Source organism: Octodon degus, unplaced genomic scaffold (genome assembly GCF_000260255.1).
Source record: "Octodon degus isolate 3935 unplaced genomic scaffold, OctDeg1.0 scaffold00063, whole genome shotgun sequence".
Classification (NCBI taxonomy): Eukaryota; Metazoa; Chordata; class Mammalia; order Rodentia; family Octodontidae; genus Octodon; species Octodon degus.
In genome coordinates this window covers 7,471,830-7,494,692 of record NW_004524639.1, presented here as the reverse complement: position 1 = coordinate 7,494,692, position 22,863 = coordinate 7,471,830, and the positions used below count along the sequence as shown (strand labels likewise).

At 47.4% G+C, this 22,863-nt stretch overlaps 1 protein-coding gene across 2 annotated transcripts in view; it reads right to left on the bottom strand.

The window, feature by feature from the left end:
- The window catches only part of Elf4 (E74 like ETS transcription factor 4), a 45,345-nt gene extending 34,144 nt beyond the window's left edge, over nt 1-11,201 (bottom strand). Inside the window, exon 1 of one of the 2 annotated variants that reach the window (XM_023718884.1) lies at nt 10,976-11,201. The gene's annotated coding sequence lies outside the window, so the exon portion shown is untranslated. Of the gene's footprint in view, nt 1-10,702; nt 10,917-10,975 lie in introns of those variants that run through there. The other variant, XM_023718885.1, reaches the window with a different exon arrangement.
- Between the last annotated feature and the right edge of the window lie 11,662 nt (nt 11,202-22,863).

Sequence of the window (22,863 nt, the reverse complement as noted above, 5' to 3'; positions counted from 1 at the left end):
CTCTCTCTCTCTCTCTCTCTCTTTTCCTGTACCGGGGATTAAACTCAGAACCCTGTGCTTGCCAGACAAGCACTTATTCTACTGAGCTATCTTGCCAGTGCCCCCCCCATGATGCTCTTTGACTATCTTTTTTTTCTTCAATAAGATTTTATTGGTAAAACATAGATATACATAATGATCACATTAATCATTCTTTAACTACCTCGTGTGTTTCTCCTTTCCCCAACACACAGTAACATCCATGGGATCAAGGCCTATGTTTTCTATCTGTAAGACAGGCATGAACATTCATGAATTAAGTCCATGTAAATTACCAACTCATAGGTCCCAATTGTCCTATGGTTGCAGTGTAGGAGGAGAATTGGGGTTACAAAGGTCTCCAGCACTCCAACGTTACTCTTCTTGTCTTGCTTCAGTGCTTCTGAGGGGTCGAACGTGCCTGCTCATGGCATTTATTCCAAGCAGCACTGGGAAGGTAGATGATAATCATCGAACATTCCCTCTTCGTAAAAAGCCACAGTGTCTCCACCCTGGGGAGAGTGTACTCTGGACTGATGGCTGCACTCTCAGTAAAGGCTTTATGTTGTTACTTGGATCAGTTCTAGGAGCTATAATGACTGGAGAGAATGGGATATGAAAGGAACTAAACAAGGACAAACTTTGGTTTAATGAGGCCTTTTAAGAGCTGGGGATAGGGCTGGGGAGATGGCTCAGTAGAATAATAAGCACAAGGGTCTGAGTTCAATCCCTGGGTCTGCCAAAAAAAAAAAAAAGAGCTGGGAATATAGCTCAGTGGTGCAGAGCCTGCCTGGAAAGTGCGAGGCCCTGAGTTTAATTCTTGGTACCTAAAATAAGAAGACCCAATAAGAGCTTGGGAGAGGTGGGCAGGGAGATAGCTCAATAGAATAAGCGCTTGTCTGGCAAGCTCAAGGACCTAAATTCAATCCCCGGTACCCCATAGCTTGGTGGTCTAAGAGCCTGCCTAGCAAACACAATGACCTGGGTTTGATCCCTGGTACTGCATGCCATGCCTGCCCCTGAAACCGGGTGTGGTGACGCACACCTGTAATCCAAGTGCTGGGGAGGCTGAAACAGGAAGATCACTACAAGTCCAAGCTGTGTAATGAGACCCTGTACCAAAAAAAAAATTTTTAAAGAAGCTTTATGAGAGCCAGGGAGATAGCTCAGTGGCACAGCGTCTGCCTGGCAAGCACAAGGTCATGAGTTCAATTCCTGGTACCAAAAGAAATAAACTTTTTGTTGTTTAGACAGAGAAAACTGGAAAAGAATGTGATTGGTATCTGTATAATGTAATAGCTATGTATAGAATCATAGACCTATTCACCAAAAATAGGTTGTAAATAAAGGGCAAATGACAGTCTTAGTTTACAGGTCTGGGGAGATACCTCTGCGGCACAGTGCCTGCCTGGCAAGCACAGGGTCCTAAGTTCAATCCCCAGTACCCAAAAAACAGTATCAGTTTACAAATGCATAGTAAAGTTAAAGAATGCCTTGGCAGGAACAACTGCTACAAAGAGAACAATATGCAATGTATTAATTATTGTAACTGTCCTACTAACCTGTTCTGAAACTATCTCATTGCTACTTCTTTCTCAATAAATTAAAATATAAAAAAAGAAAATTCTCCACAAAGGAAATGTACTGCAAATAAAAAATTTTATGTTTCAGAAAAAAAAGAATGCCTTGGACTAAGAATATCAATGAACACAAAGTATCATCTAAAATAACAGTAACATCAAGCACACTAACAATTATCAGGGTTTTTGTTTTTGTTTTTGTTTTTTTGGTGGAACCAGGGATTGAACTCAGGCCCTTGTGCTTGCCAGGGAAGCACTTATTCTACTGAGCCATCTCCCCGGCCCCCACACTAATGATTATAAAGTAAGATTATGTGAGGCAAAACATGTGTCATAACTATCAATGTAAATAAGATACATTTAGGTACAGAAGAAAATGATATAGCTAATTTAATTCTAAAATTCATACCATATGATAAAAAACTTAAAGTAGCCAAAACCAACTTCAAAAAAGAACAAAGTTGAGCCTGGCAAGGGCAACATCCTCAGTTCGATTTCTGGTAACCATCCCCCACAAAAAAAGTTGAAAGTTAACACTACCTGAATCTAATAATGACCATAAGGCTGCAGTAATCAAGAGTGTTGGTACTGGCATAAAGAAAAACAAACAGATCAATCAATAAAATAAAATGTAGGGGCCGGGGAGATGACTCAGTAGAATAAGTGCTTCCCTGGCAAGCACAAGGGCCTGAGTTCAATCCTCGGTTCTGCCAAAAAAAAAAAAAAAAATAGAATGTAGAGTCCAGGATAAGCCCACATACATAAGGGCAATAATAGACTCTCAATAGATTTTTTCAGTGAATGGTACAGGCATAATTGGATAGCCAATTATGTAGAAAGAAAAAAATAAAAGAATTTTGATTCATACCTTTCACCATATAGAAAATTAACTCAAAATGGACCACAGACCAAAATGCAAAACCTAAAATTATAAAAGAAAACATAAGAAAAATACTTGTGACCTAAGCTTAAGTGGGAATTCCTTAGCTCTAACACCAAAAACATGGTTTGTAAATGGAAAAATCGATTAATTGCACTTCATGAATTTTTTTTGTCTTTTTGCTGTTTTGAGACAGGGTCTTACTATGCAGTTCATGCTGGCCTAGAGCTCACTTAGTAGCCCAGGCTGGTCTTGAACTAGCAATCATCCTCCTGCCTCAGCCTCCTGTACTGGGATTACAGGTATGCACCACCACACCCAGCTTCATAAAATTTAAAAACTCCTGATCTTAAAAAAATTTGAAGAAAATGAAGACAAGCTATAGACTAGGAGAAAATCTTCACAAAGCACTGCTCTGATAAAGATCCTTTATTCAGAATCTGTAGGAACTCAAAACTCAACTACAAGAGAACAGTTTTAAAATGAGCAGATAGGGGCTGGGGAGATAGGGCTCAGTGGAATAAGCGCTTCTCTGGCAAGTACAAGGGCCTGAGTTCAATCCCTGGTTCCGCAATAAATAAATAAATAAATAAATAAATAAATAAATAAATAAATAAAGCAGATGATTTTTGCTGAAGACGTACAGATGACAAGCATGTGAAAAAGTTCCACACCAGCCATCACTAGGGACCTCCAATCTAAAACTACAGTGTGAGGTCCTGTGTGCCTATCCGAAGAACTAAAAGCAAAAAAGCCACCCAGATTGAGACTCAAGAGGAGCTTTGGTCCCTCCTCCCATGCTGGTGAGGAATATAAAAGATGCAGTGGCTTTGGGAAACACTTTGATAGTTGCTTAAAAAGTTGAATGCAGGGCCGGTCAGATAAGCTCAGAGGACTAAAGCACCTGCTTCGGCAGAATGCAGCAGCTGGGGTTCAATCCCCCGCATGCTGTGCTGGCCCTGCCCCTGGGGCTCACTGAGACTGCAATTGAGACTGGGCATGGTGGCACACCTGTAATCCCAGTCTTTGGGAGGCTGAAAACAGGAGAATCACGAGTCTGATCTATGTAGTGAGACTCTATCACCTTGTACACTCGGTACACCCTGTCCTAAATTCATAAAAAAGGTGAGCCTAATTCCCTATAATGAATTAATTTAATTGGCTTGTTATACCTAAAATGTACCAATAAACTTAATGAAAAAAAAATAAAAACAATGTCAGCTTGGTGTAGTGGCGCACACCTGTAACCCCAACACTCAGGAGGCTGAAGCAAGAGGATCACTGCGAGTTTGAGGCCAGTCCGGGCTACAAAGTGAGCTCAGGGCCAGCCTGAACTGCATAGGGGGACCCTGCCTCAAACACACACACACACACACACACACACACACACACACACACACACAGCACAACTCAGAAAAAAAATGTTCAATCTTCACTACCGTGCAATCCAGTTATTCCCCTCCTAGGTATTTAACTAAAACGAAATATAGAGCCATGACAAGATTTGTACATAGATGTCTATAGCAGCTTTATTTGTCATAGCTAAAAACTAGAAAAAGTACAAAATATCCATCAGCTGATAAATGGTAAATGTTTTATCCACACAATGGAATGCTACTTTAAAAATAAAAAGAATGAGATATCAATATATACAACAAGGATGAATCTTAAAATAAATACGTGGAGTAAAATAAGCAAGACCAAAAAAGGCTGCATGCTATGACTCCCATGACATAAAACTTTAGAAAATGCAAACTAATCTATAGTGCCTGAATGCAGCCCAGGGGCTGCCACTGGGTGGGAGGGATCGCACAGGGACACACGAAAACTTTCCGGGAGTGACGCATAGGTTCACTCTCTTGATTATGGCGATGATTTCATGGGTATATACACATGTCAAATATTATCAAATTGTACACTTGGAAATATGTGCAGTTTATTGTACATCAATATGACTTCAATAAAGTTGTTAAAAGAAAGCAACAAGGCCCCAGATTAGACAAAATAACAACTGCCATCACCACAATAACAGTAACAGTAAACACTATGGAATTTCATCATGTGACATTACTATGCAACTTGACTATGTAATATTTCTTCTGTAACAGCAGTAAGGACCAAAGAAGCCACAATTCCCACGCTCTCTTAGAAAGCATGCTCCCTAGTTCCATGAGCACAGTATAATCCTGAACCCTGAGACTTCTCAAGCAGGCCGGCTGGGATGGGCTTGTGGGTTTCAGATCTGTCTCACTCCAGTGCCAATGTTATTGTCTCCCTGAATCTGGAATGCCCCTAGAACACAGCCAATAGACCTCTTTCCTCTTTTGAAAGACCATTTTCCCTCTGACCTCCAGGAAGCCTCCCTCAGAAGCTGAGGAAGAAGGGTGATCTTTCTCTCTACTAGCCATTGGACCTTACATCACTAAGTCTACCATGTTCCTGTAGGTTAGTTGGCAGCAAGTCAGATCTCACCTGCAGTAGGGCTAAGTGTGTGTCCTGACAGCTCTAGAACTGGGCTTAAAGCCTCCAAGCAAGGGGACTGGTTTATGGTGCTTTGTTTTTCAGGATCAGTGTGGCACCAGGAAAATGATCACCTAGCTAGAGACAGGTGTTTCCCACAGACTCCCACAGAGCTGAAGTAGCCTCTGTTAACCTCAGGGAACATTATGGGAAAAGACAGATTATCTCCTCAGGCTACATCTAAGTACTTTGTCGTTATCCGGTCATCAGGCATTTGGGGAGGTTAAGGCTAATTGCCAACTGTGTCATCACCTGAGGCCTTGTTGTCCTAACCTCAAGTGTAGAGACCAAGGGACCAAGTGGCAGACTTCTCTCAGGGGTGGTCCTGAGCGCCTGTTCCTGTGGGTGGTCACAGGCTCCTCAAGTAAACACAGTTGGGTTAATACCTGAGGGGTCGTCCAATTTATCTTCAGAGAAGCCTTTGCAAAAGGAGGATGGAACCAGACCCAGTCCCAGGCCTCTGGAAACCTATCATCTGCACCAATAAAGGGTGTATTGGCACCCACAATTCCCTACTCAAAAAGCCAATAACAAGGGCCAGCCAAATAGCTCAGCGGATTAAAGCACCTGCAAGCAGGCACAGGGGCTGGGGATTTGATCCCCCGGCCTGCTGTGCAGGCCCTGCCCCCAGGGAACACTGAGACTGCCGAGAGAGACTGGGCGTGGTGGTTTGCGCCTGTAATCCCAGCTCCTGGGAGGTGGTAAACAAGCAGATCACTACAACTCTGATCTAGTAGTGAGGCTTTGAACTCCCTCTAGACCCATCCCTAAAAATACAAAAAAAAAAAAAAAAGAAGCCAATAACATACTAATAATGGATAAATAATCCCTAGGGATAGAATGTTGGCCCTTCCCTCAAAGGAATGAACTGACTGATTTCTGTGGTGAACAATACTCAAGATACAAATAGTAAGGGGAAAAGATGGCAGTGGTAACACAAATGCCAAAGACTTGAGCTTCACTCTTTTTTTTCTGGGTCTTTTTTTTTTTTTTTTGAGACAAGGTCTTGGGGGTTGGGGACATAGCTCAGCAGAATAAGCACTTGCCTGGCAAGCTCAAAGGCCTGAGTTCAATCCCTGGCTGGAGAGAGAGAGAGAGAGAGAGAGAGAGAGAGAGAGAGAGAGAGAGAGAGAAACAAGGTCTCACTGTGTAGCCAACCAAGGCTGGACTCAAAACTCAGGGTGATCCTCCTGCCTCAGCCTCCAGAGTGCTAGAATTACAGATCTTTACTATCATGCCCAGCTTGACTTTCATTCTTCATTACAACAGTGCTTACTTGGAGAAAAACTAAACACACACATGCACACACAGAGACAACTACAAACACACACCTTTTCTTCCATGTCCCCTCTTTATTCCGTACTGTGGCAGTTAACACAAAACTGGCAGAAAGACCTCACCCTTGGTCAGGAGTAAATGTGGCGGACCATGCCAGTACTTCCCCTTGCAGACCCTCCTGCACAAAACACCCTTCCCTGTTGCCTGAGCCTCCTCCTCACCTCAGGAGCTAGCTGGGGTCTCTTTGGCAAGAAGCTCACAGAAGACAACACTCTTCCCAGCTGGATTCTGCTGCGTCCCTTAGGTATTGCAATGTGCTGGGATAGGGAAAGGCAAGAAGGCATCCAGAGAAAAAATAATGAGCGAATGTGTGCGTGTGCATGTGCGTGTGCATTTGTGTGTGGGTGTTTTTATCCAATTAAACCCAACAAGAGCCAAGGACCCTTTCACACCCAGCTGTATGAGACACAAAAGCGGCAGAACAAATATATGGCTAGCATATGGCCAGACATACGTGGGACCTTCTAGACCTTCTGGCCCCCAGCTGGCTAAGGAGAAGGGACAATTATGAAAACTTCTCTCCTCCATTGCAATCTCTGGGCTTACAACCCAGGTTAGGCACACAGAAAAACCTTGGGGCAAGGTAAGAGAGAAGCAGCCCATGCCTGCTATGAACACCTGTGGCATGACAGTTTTCCTGATGTGCTCTGGTGTCCCCTACATCTCCCCTTAGCCCTCAGCCTATGTGTGTTGGGGGTGGGGTGGGGTGGGGCTCCAAATGAAATCCCTTCAGCTTGGGTGGCAGGAAAGCCTGGCCACCCTTTGTATCTTATCAATACACACTGGGCTCACTGTCTGCACCCGCCACTTTGTATCTCCTCAAGTGCATTTCAGGGTTTGCACCGAGCCACCCACACTTGCTGAAATGGTCTTTTATGTGACATACATTAACCGAACAATCGTCCAGCCTCTGAGGGTCAGTGCATGACTGGGGAATAGAGAAAAAGGCGTCTTTGCTCCCCTTTCTGCTGCGCCAACTCTCCCCCCCGCTGCCCCTGCCCCCCTTTGAGGTCTAGCTCGAGCCGCATCCCTCACAAAGCTTTCCCTCCCTCTTCCAGCTGTTGCTGACCTCAGTGTCCTGGCCGAGCTGGCCTCTGCTCTGAGGAGTACAATTAGCACCTGACCAGCCACTGGCCTGGCCGCTTGTCCTCGCCTCTGATTGTTTCAGTGTCTTAGTCATCTCTGGCCCACCACCTCCTTTCCTCAGCTGCTCCACAACTCCTAGAGCATGTTACGCACACAGTAGGTGTTAATAAATGTCTGTTGAATTGAAATTCAGCAACCCCTATGAGGTCAGAACCCTCATAAGCACCCGACCAGCAGTTTCTTGGCAACCAGTGCTGGGGCCCCAGCGGCTGGGCATTAGCAGCACAGCCACTATTACAAGACGCGCGAGGCTCAGCAGCCAGAGGTTTACCGGCAGGTTGGTGTTGATGAGAAAAGCCCCTGACCCCCAGGAAAGCACCCATGGATTCTGGGTACCAGCATGAGTTTCCTTTCTCCCCTGCAGAACTAGTTTTCAGTCTGAGAACCACAAAGGGAATAAATTGGCAGTGAAGCCAGAAGCCTCTTTTCAGCTTAGAAATCCAGGCGTGATAACCAAAGCTGGGGTGGGGTCAGGCCCAGGCCTGAGGGCAGAAGGCTGACCAATGCATTTTCCAACTCAGCGGGTGGGGGGACCCCAGGGAGATGAAAAGGGCATGGCAGATGTGAGCCCTGACACTCCAGGGAGTTTGGAGGGTGACTCTTAGAAATGCCATCCTGTCCTGACACCCAAAAAATCACATCCTGAGTACTTGTCACCTGCAGCCAGCACAGAAACCTGTCTTCCTTGCCCTCTCACTCACCCAAAGCCCAGGGCAGGCTTACGGCATGGGCAGCATCCGGGCCAAGAACCTAGCCAGGGTCTCCAGACAAGGAGAAGCCCAAGCCTGGGTTGACTGGCTCTTCATGCTGGCTCAAGGATTTAAGTCTGGCCTTAAATTATGATTATTTATACTGATAACTTACCTTGGTCTCCCCCACCCCAGCATCACTCTAGCCCACATAAGATGTACACAGGGGGGCTGGGGAGAGAGCTCCGTAGAATAAGCATCTGCCTGGCAAGCACAGAGTCCTGAGTTCAATCCCTGGTACCACCACCCCCCCAAAAAAAATAAAAGATGTACACAGTCTTAGAAGGCAGGTGGTGTCTTCTTCACATCCATATTTTCCTCTCTGCCACTTTTCTGGAGCCCAGTACTGGGACTGGCTCCCAGCAAATGTTTGCTGAGTTGAATCTGAGTTTTAGGCACTGTATTAGATAAAATCACTTAGCCAGTTCAGGTGTACTGTGTGTCATACATGGTTCTAATGAGCAGTTTATATGCAGAACTTTATAAAGTGCGTCTCCTTTGCTAGATAAAGAAATTGAGGTATATGATTGGGATCACTCAGCTAGTAAAAGTCAAAGCTGGGAGTTCAACCGAGCCAGGCTGGCTCTAGGATTGGAAGCAAATGAGAAAGTTAGGGGCCATGCCCATACAGAAGGCCATGACCAAGCTCAGGAGCAGAGGGTGCCCTAGGAAAGCAATAGCCTCAGCCAGTGGCTGGGCCTCTCCAAGACAACAGCCTCAAGCTTTGCAGAATTATGAGCATTTTGAACACGCTATCAACCAGGCTCTTGACAGACAACCCAAAGCACCCTCATTTTTAGATCCCAATATATGTGCCACCACTCAGCACTAGGGAAGGGAGGGTGGATCTAGCCCCCGCTTTGTCCAGGGGTGGGCGCCAGTTCCTGAGTAACCACCGAGCAAACAGTGCAGCAGAGGGAGAAATGCCAGACATAGTTGCAAACAAGCCACTCCTTCGGCTCACAGCAAGAGGCTGGGTGAGGGTGGCAACGTGGAGCCTGCTTCATGCTTCCCTGCAACAAGATTTCCCAGGCTTTGAAGCCAGCCCCAGAGGTAACCACATGCAAGGCAGCCTCTTGCCCCACAGCAGCCCCCAACTCCACCAGACCATCTTCACACAACTGCAGATCACTCCTGCTAAGCTGCTTCTGCACTGTATGCAATGAACTAATGGTTGACGAAACACTTTTTAACTGGGAAAACCTTGCGGAGCTAGCTGCAAGAAGAGGTTGGCATTCTTGATGGGCATACGTGTTCACTGGGCATTTTCAGTGCCAAAGTGCCCTGTCTGTCCGGAGGGAAGAACTAGATCAGTTCCCTTTACCTCCTTCCAACCTGATATTCAGGCCTGGGGTCAGTTCACAAGGGTTGAGTCCCCAGTGGGTGTGCCCACCAGCTGCCGGGCCAGCGGTGTGCCTCCGACCCTGGGGTGGTGACCTCACTTCCGCTCTGACCTTCCCACCTCCTCAGCACTCCTCCCATTTGAGGCCCCACCAGGCCAAAATCGAGAAGTCCAAGGTTAACTGTTCCTCCCCACTTTAAGAGCTAATTAAAATGATTAGCTACAGTGAACTGTCAAACATTAACCAGAAGAAGCTGCAGGACCAGACAAGCCTCTATCTTGGGGAGAGGGATGAGGGGTAGGAATGAAAGGGCCATCAAATCCCTCGGCTGCTGCTGGTGGGGCACCTGGGAGGACCTCACTGCGCCGCGGAGGTGCCAAGGGGTCAGGAGGTGAATGTGGCCTGAAAGGCCTAGTCCCTGCATACAGTTGCCTGAATAGAGTAGCTGAGTTTGGGTGCGGTGGGGAGGAGCCAAGAATCCGTAAAGTGGCTGCCGCCTGGGCAGCCCCCAGACATCCAAAGCAAGACGCTGTCGTCACGGGACCCCGCGCTGTGCAGCTGCTTATTCCCCTTGGTGGTAGCAGGGGAGGGAACAGAGAGGCGGGAGAACCGGGAAAAGCGGGAACGCGGAGCTGGAAGACTGGCCGCCGGCACACACGGAAACTACACACCCTGCCAAGAGGTCTCTACTTTGGCGATTTAGTTCTCCAAGTACTAAGTTTCCACGCACGCGCGCGCGCGTGTGTGTGTGACCCTAAAGCACCTGGCCCCAGAAGCCCTAGGAGCCGCCTCGCCACAACTCTCCCAACCTCCTACCCTCCGGCGCTGAGCTTCTGGGCCCCGCTGTCAAGATCCGCCCTGTCACGGAACCTAGGCTGCTCCGGCACAGAAAAACTAGCCCTCGATCCCGACTCCGAAAATCGACTGCGTTTCTACCCCAGGGTCGGGAGCCTGGTTCCCCAACATACACGCGGTGGGGCGAGGCCAGGGCACCACCCCCCACACGGCGGCTCTCCTACCTTCTCGGGGCCCCCAGCCCCACTATGGGGTCCGGACGTCCTCGATCCCGCCCTGAGGCAAACTTTCTGAGGTCCCCCAGGACGCAAAGACTCGGCGCCATCGACGTACCTGAGGCCGAGTGTCTTAAGGGCCACCCCAAGTAGCCGGGTCAGGCTCGGTCACCGTGGTCGCGTCCCCGTTCCAGGGGCTGGGACGCCGGTCCCCTGCCTCTCCAGCCCGCCTTCTCCCCTCGGAAGCTGGGCTGGTCAAGTGGCGCCGAAGCTCGGCGCCAGCGAAAGGAGAAGTGGAAGTTGAGCGCGGTGCCGGGTCGGTCCCCGTGGCGGCCAGGGCCGCGGTCCCCCTCCCGCCCTACCTCCCTCTTTCCTCCCGGCCGTGACTCACCTCGGCGCCTGGGCAGGCTGGTCCGGGCGGGCGAGGCGCAGGGCTCTCCCACACGTCGCGCCGCCAATGGCAAGTTGGAGGGAGAGATGCAAATACCAGGTGAGACCGCGGCGCCCTTGATAAAAGGAGTCGGGGGGCGGGGTGGGGCGCCCGGGAGGGCCGGGCTGGGACGTGGGAGAGGGCGACTGGGGCGCCCGGGGAAGGGGTGCGAGTCGGCGGAGACTGTACCGAGACGACCGAACGAAAGGGGAAATTGCGCTAGAGACACTCGTCCCCGCAGCCGGCGGCTGGGGCGGGTGCGAAGGAGGCTGGGCCGGAGGGAGGGAAGAGCCGGAGGGAGGGACCGACGGGAGGGACCGCGGGCGGGGGTGGAATGGAGGAGGGAGCAGGGGAGGGACAAGGCATCTCGGTGGAAACAGCGCCCCTCCACCCCGGGCCGCCGCGGTCGCCAGCACGGCAGGGGGAACAGTGCCAGGGGCCCGCGCGGCCTCTTTCCCCCAGCAGCACGCTTGCCTCGGGGACAGCGAGGGCAGGGCTCCTGAAGAGCCCTCTTAGCTTGCCTCTGCCCTGGCCAGCGCCCCCTCCCGACCCTGCTCACAGTCAGGGTCCCCAGGGTCTTCACCTCTGACAGCGCCCTTCCCAGGGGCGAAAAGCCCTCGCAATGTCCCACAGAGAAATCCATTAGTTGGGGGCTCCGGAAGACTGAGTCCAGCCACCTCGGGCCTCTGCTCACTCGACGCCTCTGGCCCTGGCCCTGCTCTGCACATTGTGAGACAGGGCAGCAATAGGAGAGGCCAGGAAATGCCTGGAGAACACAATTTGGGAAGAACATGTCAAACTTCCCCGCGGAATCCCAAACCAAATACATCGTCAGGCTGGAGTGATTGGAGTTACATGCACTCCTAGGAGAGAGAGGGGCCAGGAGCATAGGAATCAGGGGAGGAGCTGGAGGGAGAGGGGCAAATGCAGCAGGTGCACGGGAAGCCCGAGTTGGGACCCAGGGTCAATGGCGAGCTCACTCCTCTCCCACCCAGAGCCAAGCTGCTTTCCTTAAGGAGCCCACCCTAAAGGTCCCCATTCTTTCTCTTTGCTTCTCCTTTGACCTGGCTCAGCATCCATACTAGCTCCCACCTGGTGCTGCAGCTAGGAGGCTCTGGGACAGCTCTGCAGTCAGGAGGCTGTGCAGCAAACTGTCACTCCTTGCAGCTCTCCATGGTTCGGAGGAGGGGCCCAGCCAGGCCTTGGCCTTGCTAGAAAACAATTGCAGGAGGAAGGAGGGACCTTGGGGAAAGGAGGGGGTGGTGGAGGGGCCTGCTCCCATGGCCTTGGGAAAGATGATCCTTGGCACAGGCTTGGGGATAGGAGTGGCAGGGAATGACAGTGGCAAAGGCATCTGTAGATTGCAGGTTGCCAGGGAAAGGTCTAGTAGCTGGACTGGGGCACTGGCCCTTGAGACTGCCTGGCTACCAATAGCCAACTCGCTGCAACAGGCACCAAGAGCAGTTTGCTACATTTTCTTTGCTGAATGGACATACTTTCCTCAGGAGATTCCAGATCCTGGAGACACACAGTTCTGCACTGGCCTCTTGCCTGTGAGGCTCCCCTTTCAAGTGTGTGGTAGGTCTCAGAAGTCCCTAAGCTGCTGGTCCCTTGACCTTGAAACTCACTAGCACACACACACACACACACACACACACACACACACACACACACACTTTTCCATTTTGCTAAGGGTTTGATGATTTCTAAGGACAGTACTAGGTTCCTGTCCCGGGTCCACCTTGTATCAGGCAAATGAATTTTTTTCTAGTTTTAATTTTTTTCTTTTTTTTTGTATTTAGTATAGGGGCTATAGGGTCTCACTATGTAGATTGGACTCATAGTGATCATCCTGTTTACAGCCTCCCAAGCGCTGGGACTACAGGCGTGCGCCACCATGCCCAGTCTCAATCGCCCTTTCAGTGCACCCTGGGGGAAGGGCTGGCACGGCAGGCCTGGGGATCAAACCCTGGGCCCTGCATGGGCAAGTGACTTTTGCCAAGTCACTTAAACTCTCTGAGGCTCACTTTCCTTATTTAAAATTTGGGGATACTGGCAAGCACAAGGGCCTAAGCTCAATCCCCGGTTCACAAAAAAAAATTAATTAATTAATTAAAATTTGGGGATAAGAACCTCCCCCCAAGGCTGTGCTGAGGAGGGCTGAATAAGACAATCCATGTCTGGGCGGGCCTCGCAGCTCAATGGACGAAAGCGCCTGCTTAGGCAGACACAGGGGCAGGGGATGCAATCCCCCAGGCCTGCTGTGCAGGTCAGCCCTGGCCCCAAGGCACGCCAAGATGGTGACTGAGACGGGTGTGATAGCACATACCTGTAATCCCAGCACTTGGGATGCTGAAAACAGGAGGATCATTACAAGTTCGATCGACATAGTGAGACCACGTAGATCCTGTATCCCCTGTACTAAATGCAAAATAAAATAACCTATATCTAGGGCCAAGGATGTAGCTCAGCAGCATAAGTGCCTGCCTGGCAAGTGCAAGGTCCTGAGTTTGATCCTCGGTACTGAAAAAGCAAAAAGATAACCTATGCCTATGGCAGTGCCCGGTGCTTAGGGAGCCTTTAATAAATGCTAACTGGGCCAGGGAGATGTCTCAGTGGAATAAGAGCAAGGGCCTGAGATCAATCCCTGGTTCTGCAAAAATAAATAAATTTTAAAAAATAAAAATAAAAAATAAATGCTAACTATCTTCAGCATCATCTTCACCTTCATCTTGTTTTCTCATGCCAACTTCAGGAGCAAATTCAGCAGGAGAAAGCAGACAGAACCTGCTGAGGACTCCTGGTGGAGCCCTCCTGTGAGCACCTGTGGTAGAAACCAAGACTGAAGCCTCAAGGCAGCATTTGAGGTCAGGTCTTGCTCTTGGGAAAAGCAAAGAGATTCCCACTGCAGACCAAGTCATAGTGACCTGAACCCTGTGCTCCCCCACTGTCCCCAGGTACTCCAGACAGACAACAGCACCATGATCAGGTAGTTATAGACAACATCCCTCCTCTTGGTGAAAATCTTGTGTTGCCCTCACTTTGGGAAGTCATGAGAATGACCTTCCTGTCTGCCTTGGTCCATGACCTTGCTGCTCCACAGCTGGCTGGGCCTTCCCCACCTGGCCCCCCACTTACCTACTGGGTGAGCCCCAGCCAGGTGGGGCCAGCCAGGTTGAGATCACCACTGTCCTGAGGACAGCCACACTGTCTCTGCCAATGGCTCACTCTCTGACTTGGCAGGAATTCCCCTTCTCATGTTGCCTGTGATGCCGAGGCTGTGCCACCCTGCACTGCAATCTCAGCCCTTCTGCTTCCCCCGTGTTGCCTAACTCTCTAGCCCCAGCAGGCTGCTCTCTGACCTCACAAGCTGGACCCCACCATTTCTGGAATCAGAGGGACCTCCTAGCCACCCACAGCCTGTGAGGACCACCACCCGAAGTGTCCATTCAACTTGCTCACCCACCTTGACAAGTGTCCAAGATGCTTCCCCTCTCTCCTTTTCCAACAGAGCCTGAGAGTCCATGATGTTCTGCAGAGCACCCCATGTTCTCTGGAGACAAGATGGCTGGTTACTTCCTTTCTCGCTTAGCCCTTTGTCCTCAAACAAATACTTTTTTTTTTTGAGACAGGATCTCACTATGTAGCCCAGGCTGGCCTCAGACTCACAGAGATCCTCTTGCCTCAGCCTCCCAAGTGCGGGGATTACAGGCATGCACCACCACGCTGAGCTGGCCTAAATAAATTCTATTCAAACCTGTGGCTAGAACACCACAATGCCACAGCTTCTGTAGTCCTGACTTTCCACCACTGACATATGCAAGAAAAGTTGCCAATCTATCAAACCTTTGGAAGCAGAAGCATATTCTAAAGGCCAAAGAGAAGTTATGGTTTCAAAGGATCCTCCCTACTGGAAAGCTGAATTCCCATGACATTTTCTGCAAATCCAGTCATCATTCTTCTGTTGTGTTCAGTAAGTGAACATTTGCTTTTGTTAGGTTTACCTGAGCAGGGCCTATGTATCCCAGAAAACAAGCAGAAATCCTGAAGTCTTGGACTGTGGTTTGTTATCATAAGCAGTGTTCTATTATTATTATTATTATTATTATTATTATTATTGTACCAAGACTCAAACTCAGGACCTTGCACAGCAGTGTTTCATTAAGTAGCTGGAAAATAGAGTTCCCTGGGATAGATTATACTGAAGTTCCCAGAGGACAGGATGACAGATCACTGCTGTGGTCCGTGGTGGAGGCGGGATGTGTCCAGGCTACAGCAAGGGCAGGCAGATGAGAGAATGATGGCCATCTTCCTTGGCTGGAAGAATGCCTGACTGGGGCTCTTAGAATGCCACTCAGTCCTCCCACCCCACCCTACTGAGGACCAAGGACCTAATTTGAGTTTTTGAGGCAAGGTCTCACTGTGTAGTCAAGGTGGCTTGAGCTCCCTGTCCTTGCTGTCCTTGCGGCTCCTGCCTCAGCCTTCCAAACGCCAAGATTACAGGGGTGTACCACCACACCTGGCCCCTACAGAGTTTTCAGTGATTACTTTGAAAAATTCTACATTTGCTCTCCACACAGGCCTGAGCTCCACGAGAGTACCGACAAAACCTCAGAGAATGCTGGGTCTTCCTGGTAGGCTGAACAGACGCTCAGGGAGGCTGTCTGGAGGATATGACAGCTCAGCAGGAGATCCCACTTGCCTGAACTGGCACTCATCACGTCAACTCTGAGCACAGTGGCTTCTGGGAAGTACTGTCCCTGCCACATTTACAGCCAGGAGTGGGGTTAGTGTCTGGAAAAGATTCGGTGCCCTTTGTGATCCCTCTGGGATGGGGGAAGATTGGAGAAGTGGAAAGACACAAGCTTGTGGTTTATTTGAAAGAAAGAAAAAAGATGAAGTTGCCCTAGCAGAGTTCATCAAGTCCCCTGGTGTCTCTAATCCACTGGACCACAGTCCCATCTTAGAGCCAGAACACAGGTAGTTGAAGTCTCTGAGGCGAGGCACAGGGGCAGGCACTTGCATTGAGCACCTACCAAAAGCTATGCAACACTCAAGAGATTGGGGCTATTGTCTAGTGGAGTCAGAGTTAACCCCTCAGCCCTCAGCATCTGTTGGCCCCACTCCTGCTTTGTGTAATCCTTTTGACTTCTGTTGTCCTGAGTGAAGCCAACGAAGCTGGGCCTCAGTTGACATGCTCAGAGTCTGGTGCAGGAACAGCAGGATAACAACACATGGACACTTGGCCCAAAGTATCACCAAGTGAGTTCTGCAGAACATGTGCGTCCAGAGCAGCCATCAAGCTGGTGTTCCCTCTGTTGTCTGTTATGAGTTGGTGCTGAAAGAAATGACAAGAGGACCTAATGAATATAACTTCAGAGGTCTCACTGAGATGTGTCTCTCTCTAAGTGAGCCCTGAGCCAGGGAAACTTCTCACATTTATTGAGGGCCACAAACAGCTAAGGAATGTGCATAAATAATTTGGTGCAAACAAACTGTTATCTATATTGCCTTCCAGCACTTACCAACTGTTTTACATATCACTGGTTGGTAACTTCCCAGGTAAAGGAACAAAGAACAGCCAGGGCATTGCCTCCAGGAATCTGCTACTACCTTGTCTTCAGCTTGCTGGAGTAACAAGGAACCAGTTTCCTTAGGCTCTGTTCTTTGTTCCTTGCCCTCTCTGGTACGGTAAACTTCTGACTCATATCACATTTCCCCATTTCTGTTTTATGCTGAATTTTTGTGAAGCATCAGAGCAAAGATTATAGATTGTTGATATATGGCTTGTTGGTTGGCTTGTACTTGTGGCCAGGCTAGGCAAGATATACAAATAGTACAGAGACAACATAAACAAATGATTACTATATTCCCATTAAACCATAGAATAACATGACAAGGGTTTTGGTTTGTTTGGGTTTTGTTTTGTTTTTTGTTTTTTGTTTTTTTTGCAGAGCTGGGGATTGAACTCAGGCCCTTGAGCTTGCCAGGCAAGTGCTTATTCAACTGAGCTATCTCCCCAGCCCTGAAAAGGGTTTAAGGTTTTTAACGCCATTAGAAATGTCTTGTAACAGCTTAGTACCGAATAATTCTGAGAATAGTTTTGCAAAAGCATTATCAATATGTTGCTGAAGAGACAGGATATTAGAGGTAATATTATTATGATACAATAAGTGCTTTTTTACACTTTCCCATGGGAAATGAGTTTGATTCCATGGAATTGGGGTTCACAGAATGAGGAGGTATGTCAATCTTTTTTTTTGGGGGGGGGACTAGGGATTGAACTCAGGACCCTGCGCTTGCCAGGAAAGTGCTTATTCTACTGAGCCATCTCCCTGGCCCAATCATTTTTAAAACAAAGTTGACGCTATAGATTAACAATTTGATCTCCTAGCATAACAACAGCACGATCTAAATCATTTATCAAAAAAAATCATTTATCTTAGTATTAGCTCTGAATCTATGTGTTTTTTTTTTCTTTCTTTGCGGAACTGGTGATTGAATTGAGGACCTTGTGATTGCCAGGCAGACACTTATTCTATTGAGCCATCTTCCCAGCCCCTGAATCTATGAGTCTTTGAAGTCCATAGCTGTCCTGAGTCCCTGTGCCACTGCTGCACAAAGTGAACAGTTTACATACCTTGGCTCAGTGCTTTTCCAGCTGTAGCAGTTGTGTCTGGGACTGCTATTATTTCTAATTTTATGGCTATCAAGAGTTCATTTCTGGGGGCCAGGGAGATAGCTCAATAGAATAAAGGCTTGCCTGGCAAATGCAAGGGCCTGAGTTCAATCCCTGGTGCCACACACACACAAAAAGGTTCATTTTTTTGTTCTCTTCTTTAGTGCCTTCAGCAAATGCTGGAACAGCATCATAGAAGGAGAGTCTTGCCATGGGCATTGTAGTTATTATACAGGAGGCAGATTCCTGGTCCTGGCCTTAAGAATATAAATGCTATCCCTACAAAAGTTAAAGCTAATAGAAGAATTTAGACATGTATATAAAGCCGAATAACTAAAATTACCTTTAACATTTACCAGGAATGACAGCAAAGACACCATAGAAAGAAACAGGAGCTGGGGGGATGGCTTAGTAGAATAAGTGCTTGCCTGGCAAGCACAAGGCTCTGAGTTTGATCCCCAGTTATGCAAAAAAAAAAAAAAAAAAAAAAAAAAAAAAAGAAACAATTTGGTGCCTATTTTTCTTTTTCTTTTTCTTGTTTTTTTTTGGGGGGGGAGAACTGGGGATTGAGCTCAGGCCATTGAGCTGGCCAGTCAAGTGCTTATTCTACTGAGCTATCTCCCCGGCCTCAATATTGGTACCTATTTTTCTATCAAAATATTTACATTTGCTCATTTTCTACGTTTTGTCAAGTTGGCACACAAATCACTTTTCTTTCTTTTTTCCCAAATCACTTTTCTAGTATTTCTTTTGTCTAATGACAGTCTGCAGCAAAAGATCTGTCTGGCAGTTGATTTTTAAAAATTAATGTAAATAAAGCTTTTTGTACAATTAATCTAGGTGTGTTCATGTGTATTCTCATACCACTTCCCCCTTTTCGTTTAATGAGTATTTTTGTTTAAGCTTCTGTTAGCTTATTTTATAATTGCCCATGGATATTTTAATATTGAAGTCCCTATAGGATGTTAACATACAAAAGTTACATAATTTTAAACATAAATTTAGAAATTAAAATCATATACATGCGACCAGGGAGATAGCTCAATAGAAAAAGCACTTACCTGGCAAGCACAAGGGCCTGAGTTCAATCCCCGGTTTTGGGAAAAAAAAAAAAAAAAAAATATATATATATATATATATATACACATACAGCATTGTAGTAAGGCAATCCTGATGACATTTTGTGACATACTTAGATTTTCATTTTGTCATAACATAATACTTTTTACCAATCATCTCTAAATGACTGAGATTTATGTATAATCATTTAATAAATTTTTTTAACTAATTGGTCTTTTTTGTATTTTAGGGAAGGGTCTACAGCATGTTCAGGGTCTCACTACTAGACAAGACCCATAGTGATCCACCTGTTTACAGTCTCCCAAGAAATGGGATTACAGGCGCAAGCCAGCACAGTCTCTCTCTTTTTTTTTTTTTTTTTTTTTGCGGAACCAGGGATTGAACTCAGGTCCTTGTGCTTCCAGGGAAGCGCTTATTCCACTGAGCCATCTCTCCAGGCCTGCACACACTCCATCTCAATTGCCATCTCAGTGCACTCTGGGGACAGGGCTGGCACGGCAGTGCCAGGGATTGAACCCCTGGCCCCTGCACCTACTTGCGGGAGCTTTAATCTGCTGAGCTATTTGGCTGGCAGCCGGCCCTAATTAGTCATCCTTAAATGGGATACACATCACAAGCTTTATGTTAAAGGCAGAAGTTTGAATCTGAGAAAAAGTCTCATCCCAATAAGCAATCTTTGCCTTTTACATTTTGAAAGACCTATACACCTTCGAATCATAAATATACTTAATATACCATGAGGTCAACAATAGTGAATTACCATATGCATATGAAAAACTTTTTTTAAATTTAATTTTGTACCAAAACCATCTTTAAAGAGAAATGTTTACTGTAACTTTTTTTAAAAACATTTTTAACCAATGACCTTTTATTGAGGGTGTCTCCTAAGAGACTACTGAGATTATTGGGAGCTCCTCATTAATGAATAAAAAGGTTGGCCACACCTCTTATTCATCAGTTGGACTCCTCTCTAATAAATTTTTTCCACTCTAGGGAATTTTTGTTTAATTAGCTTAAACCTTATGATGTATTGTGTATGAATCAATTTTAATATCATTTTGACTATCTGGTAATTTAAGAAAAAGCATGCTTTTAAGTCTATATCTCAGGCTGTGGAGATAGCTCAGTGGAATAAGTGCTTGCCTGGCAAGCACAGGGTCCTGAGTTCAATCCCCGGTACCACCAAAATAAAGTCTGTATCTCAGGGCCAGCCAAATAGCTCAGCAGATTAAAGAGCCTGTTTAGGCAGACTCAGTGGCTAGGAGTTTATCCCTGCCTTCCCTGCCATACTGGCCCTACCCCCTGCCCCGCCCCCACCCCGGGGTGTGCTGAGAAGGCGATTAAGACTGGGCTGTGGTGGCACAAGCGCCTGTAATGCCAGCTTTTTGGCGGCTGTAAACAGGAGAATCACTACGAGTCTGATCTAGTAGTGAGACCCTGAACCCCCTATAGACCCTTCCCTAAAATTAAAAAAAAAAAAAGATCTAGTAGTGAGATCCTGAACACCCTGTAGACCTTGCCCTAAATACAGAAAAAAGTCTATATCTCAAATTATATTTAGAACAAATCATCAAAGAAGAAAAAAGAACAGTTGTTTATTGAGACACATAAACCCCTTATAAAAATCAAGAATGCACTCAAATATTTGGCCAAACTAAATTATAATAACTCTATTACAATTTTTAAAAATTTTACAAGTAGACTAGTCAGATTTGTTGTCAATTATTAGAGATCTCTTATTAGAAAAATTTGGAAGGAATAAAATCTTTTAACTATAATATGCACATTTTGTATTTCTATGTTTTTGTCACTTATGTAGACCTTAGATTTTTATTTGGTTGGTTCCTTGAATAGGCCCCAGGCTGGATCTATTAACCTCTTCAGATTCGACTCCATGGTATAGCCTAACAGCATGCTCTGGTACCCAAAAGTTCATTTAGCATTGTCTGGAAAAGCACAAGCATATCTTTTGCCCCAGGTTAGTAGTGGACTGCCCTCCTCAGAGAGAGACCCGGAGGAGAGGAGGGCCTCATCATATACTTTGCTTTTTGCATTTCATAAGGGAAATGGTGCCCCCTGGAGTTGTCCAAGGTGGAGACTTGTGGAGAGAGCTGGAGTATGAAGTTCAGGAAGGGCTGTGGCCTGACCCCAGATGTCTGGTTCAGGGGATGAAGGACGTGGGGGAAACTCATCAGACTCCACTTTGCACCCTGCTGAGGAGCAAGCCCAGGCCAAGGGCTATACCAGATGGATGATCCTGCTCTCTGGGGATTGCCCCATCCCATAGGAAAGCAGGGACGGGCACAACTAAGACATTGTAAGACAGAAGCATAGCTGAGGCCAACCGGAACACAGCCACACCTCAGTTTCCCCACCCTGCCCTCATGTCATGGGATAAGGGTTATTGTTGTTGAATGCAGCAAAATACAACATTTAATGTCTATAAAGATACAGTGTGAGTCATTTCACAGAATGTCTAGGCCCCTTTCATTGGCAGCAAACAAACTTTCCAGACCTCTTTTGAGGAAGCCATCCAACTCGGCTGCTGCTGCTGTTGCTGGCCTGTGTGACTGTGGTGTGCTTATGGAGCTGTGTGTAGCACGCGTCTCTGCCGGGGCCTTGCCTGCCTGTGTGTGCATCTGGGGAGGTCTTGAAGCTATGAGTGAGGGTGTGACCATAGGCATGTGTGGGCTCAAGTCTTGAGAGTGTCTAGTCCCCTTTTGGGGGTGCATGTGTTTGTGGAGGGCATGTGCAAGTCTCCAAAGCAGTAGAGTGTGTGAGCCTGTGCATCTGAGGGTGACTACGTGTTCATTTTTTCCTCATCACAGCCAAACTGTCTTTCCATCTCTCCCCTTATGAAATGAAGGGCTGACTGAAGGGAGCTAGCTGTCCAAGTGGGGGAGGTTGGAGGGAAACCAATGTAATTCCACTTGTTGGAGGAAAGTGTCAGCCAAGGATGAAACCGAAACCAAGTTAGCAGCTCTAGAGAATGCACCCGCACCCTGAGATGGTCCCTGGCCTCAGGTCCTCCCAGTCCCCGCCCTCTTCAGCTGCTGTGATCTTTAGTTAGTCTGAAATTCCCATCCCTGCAGCCTGGACTTGGGTTGAGACCATGGTGTTGGGCTATTACTTGGCCCATGGTTAAGCAGGCGACCCCATTAGCATCCACTATCACAGTAACACAAATTATTACATCAGATTCCCCAGTCGCCTAGCAAGATGCTGGGCCAGGTTAGAGGGAGAGGTCCTAGCGCAGACCCTGCTAGTTCCAGTGGCATCAGAGGAGACTGTAAATACTGAGGGCCTCAGGTCAGCTTAGGAGGAGAAAGAGGGGGCAGGGAGCATTAAGCTTTGCCAATTTGATCTTTTTTTTAATCACTCATGCTCTGGGAGACAACCTTGGGAGGGGGGCCACTGAAAATAGGGGTTTCCACCTGGGTACCCCCCAGGTCAACAGGAAACAGACTATATTTCTCTTGGCATAGTGAAATTTGAGAATGTTTAGGGTCCTTTGGGTCCCCCCTCTTTTATTTTTATTTTTTTGTCAGGGTCTCACTATGTACTCTAGGCTGGCCTTGAACTGACTACGTAGCCCAGGCCGGGCTCAAACTCGTGGCAAGCCTCCTGCCTCAGCTTCTTGAGTGCTGGGATTACAGGTGTGTGCCACCATGCCCCATTTCCCTTTTAATAGAATATCTTTCTATAACTTTCTCAGATGGCTTTGGACACCCCAAAAATGGGAGACCTAGAGAGACTGACAGGAAAGAAGAGGCCCCTAAAAACCAAGCTGGGCGTGGCTTAGTTTTTGGCACAGAAGAGAGACACTCACACAGTGCACATATTTTAGCTGCAAATCTGTGTCATGGCCACGGCCAATGTGGCCTCTGGAAAGGATGGGGCTGGCGCCTCCAGCTGTTTTCCCTCTCCACTGGTAGGTGTCTGGCCACAGATTATTTTTGTGTACCCTGATAGAATCAATCTGTTTATAGGCACCACATAATCATAAACTGCTACAGGAGGTGTCCTGGGCCACATTGTGACTTCTACATTCTTCTATGGAGACTAAGGTTGTACACTGGATTCCCAGTCT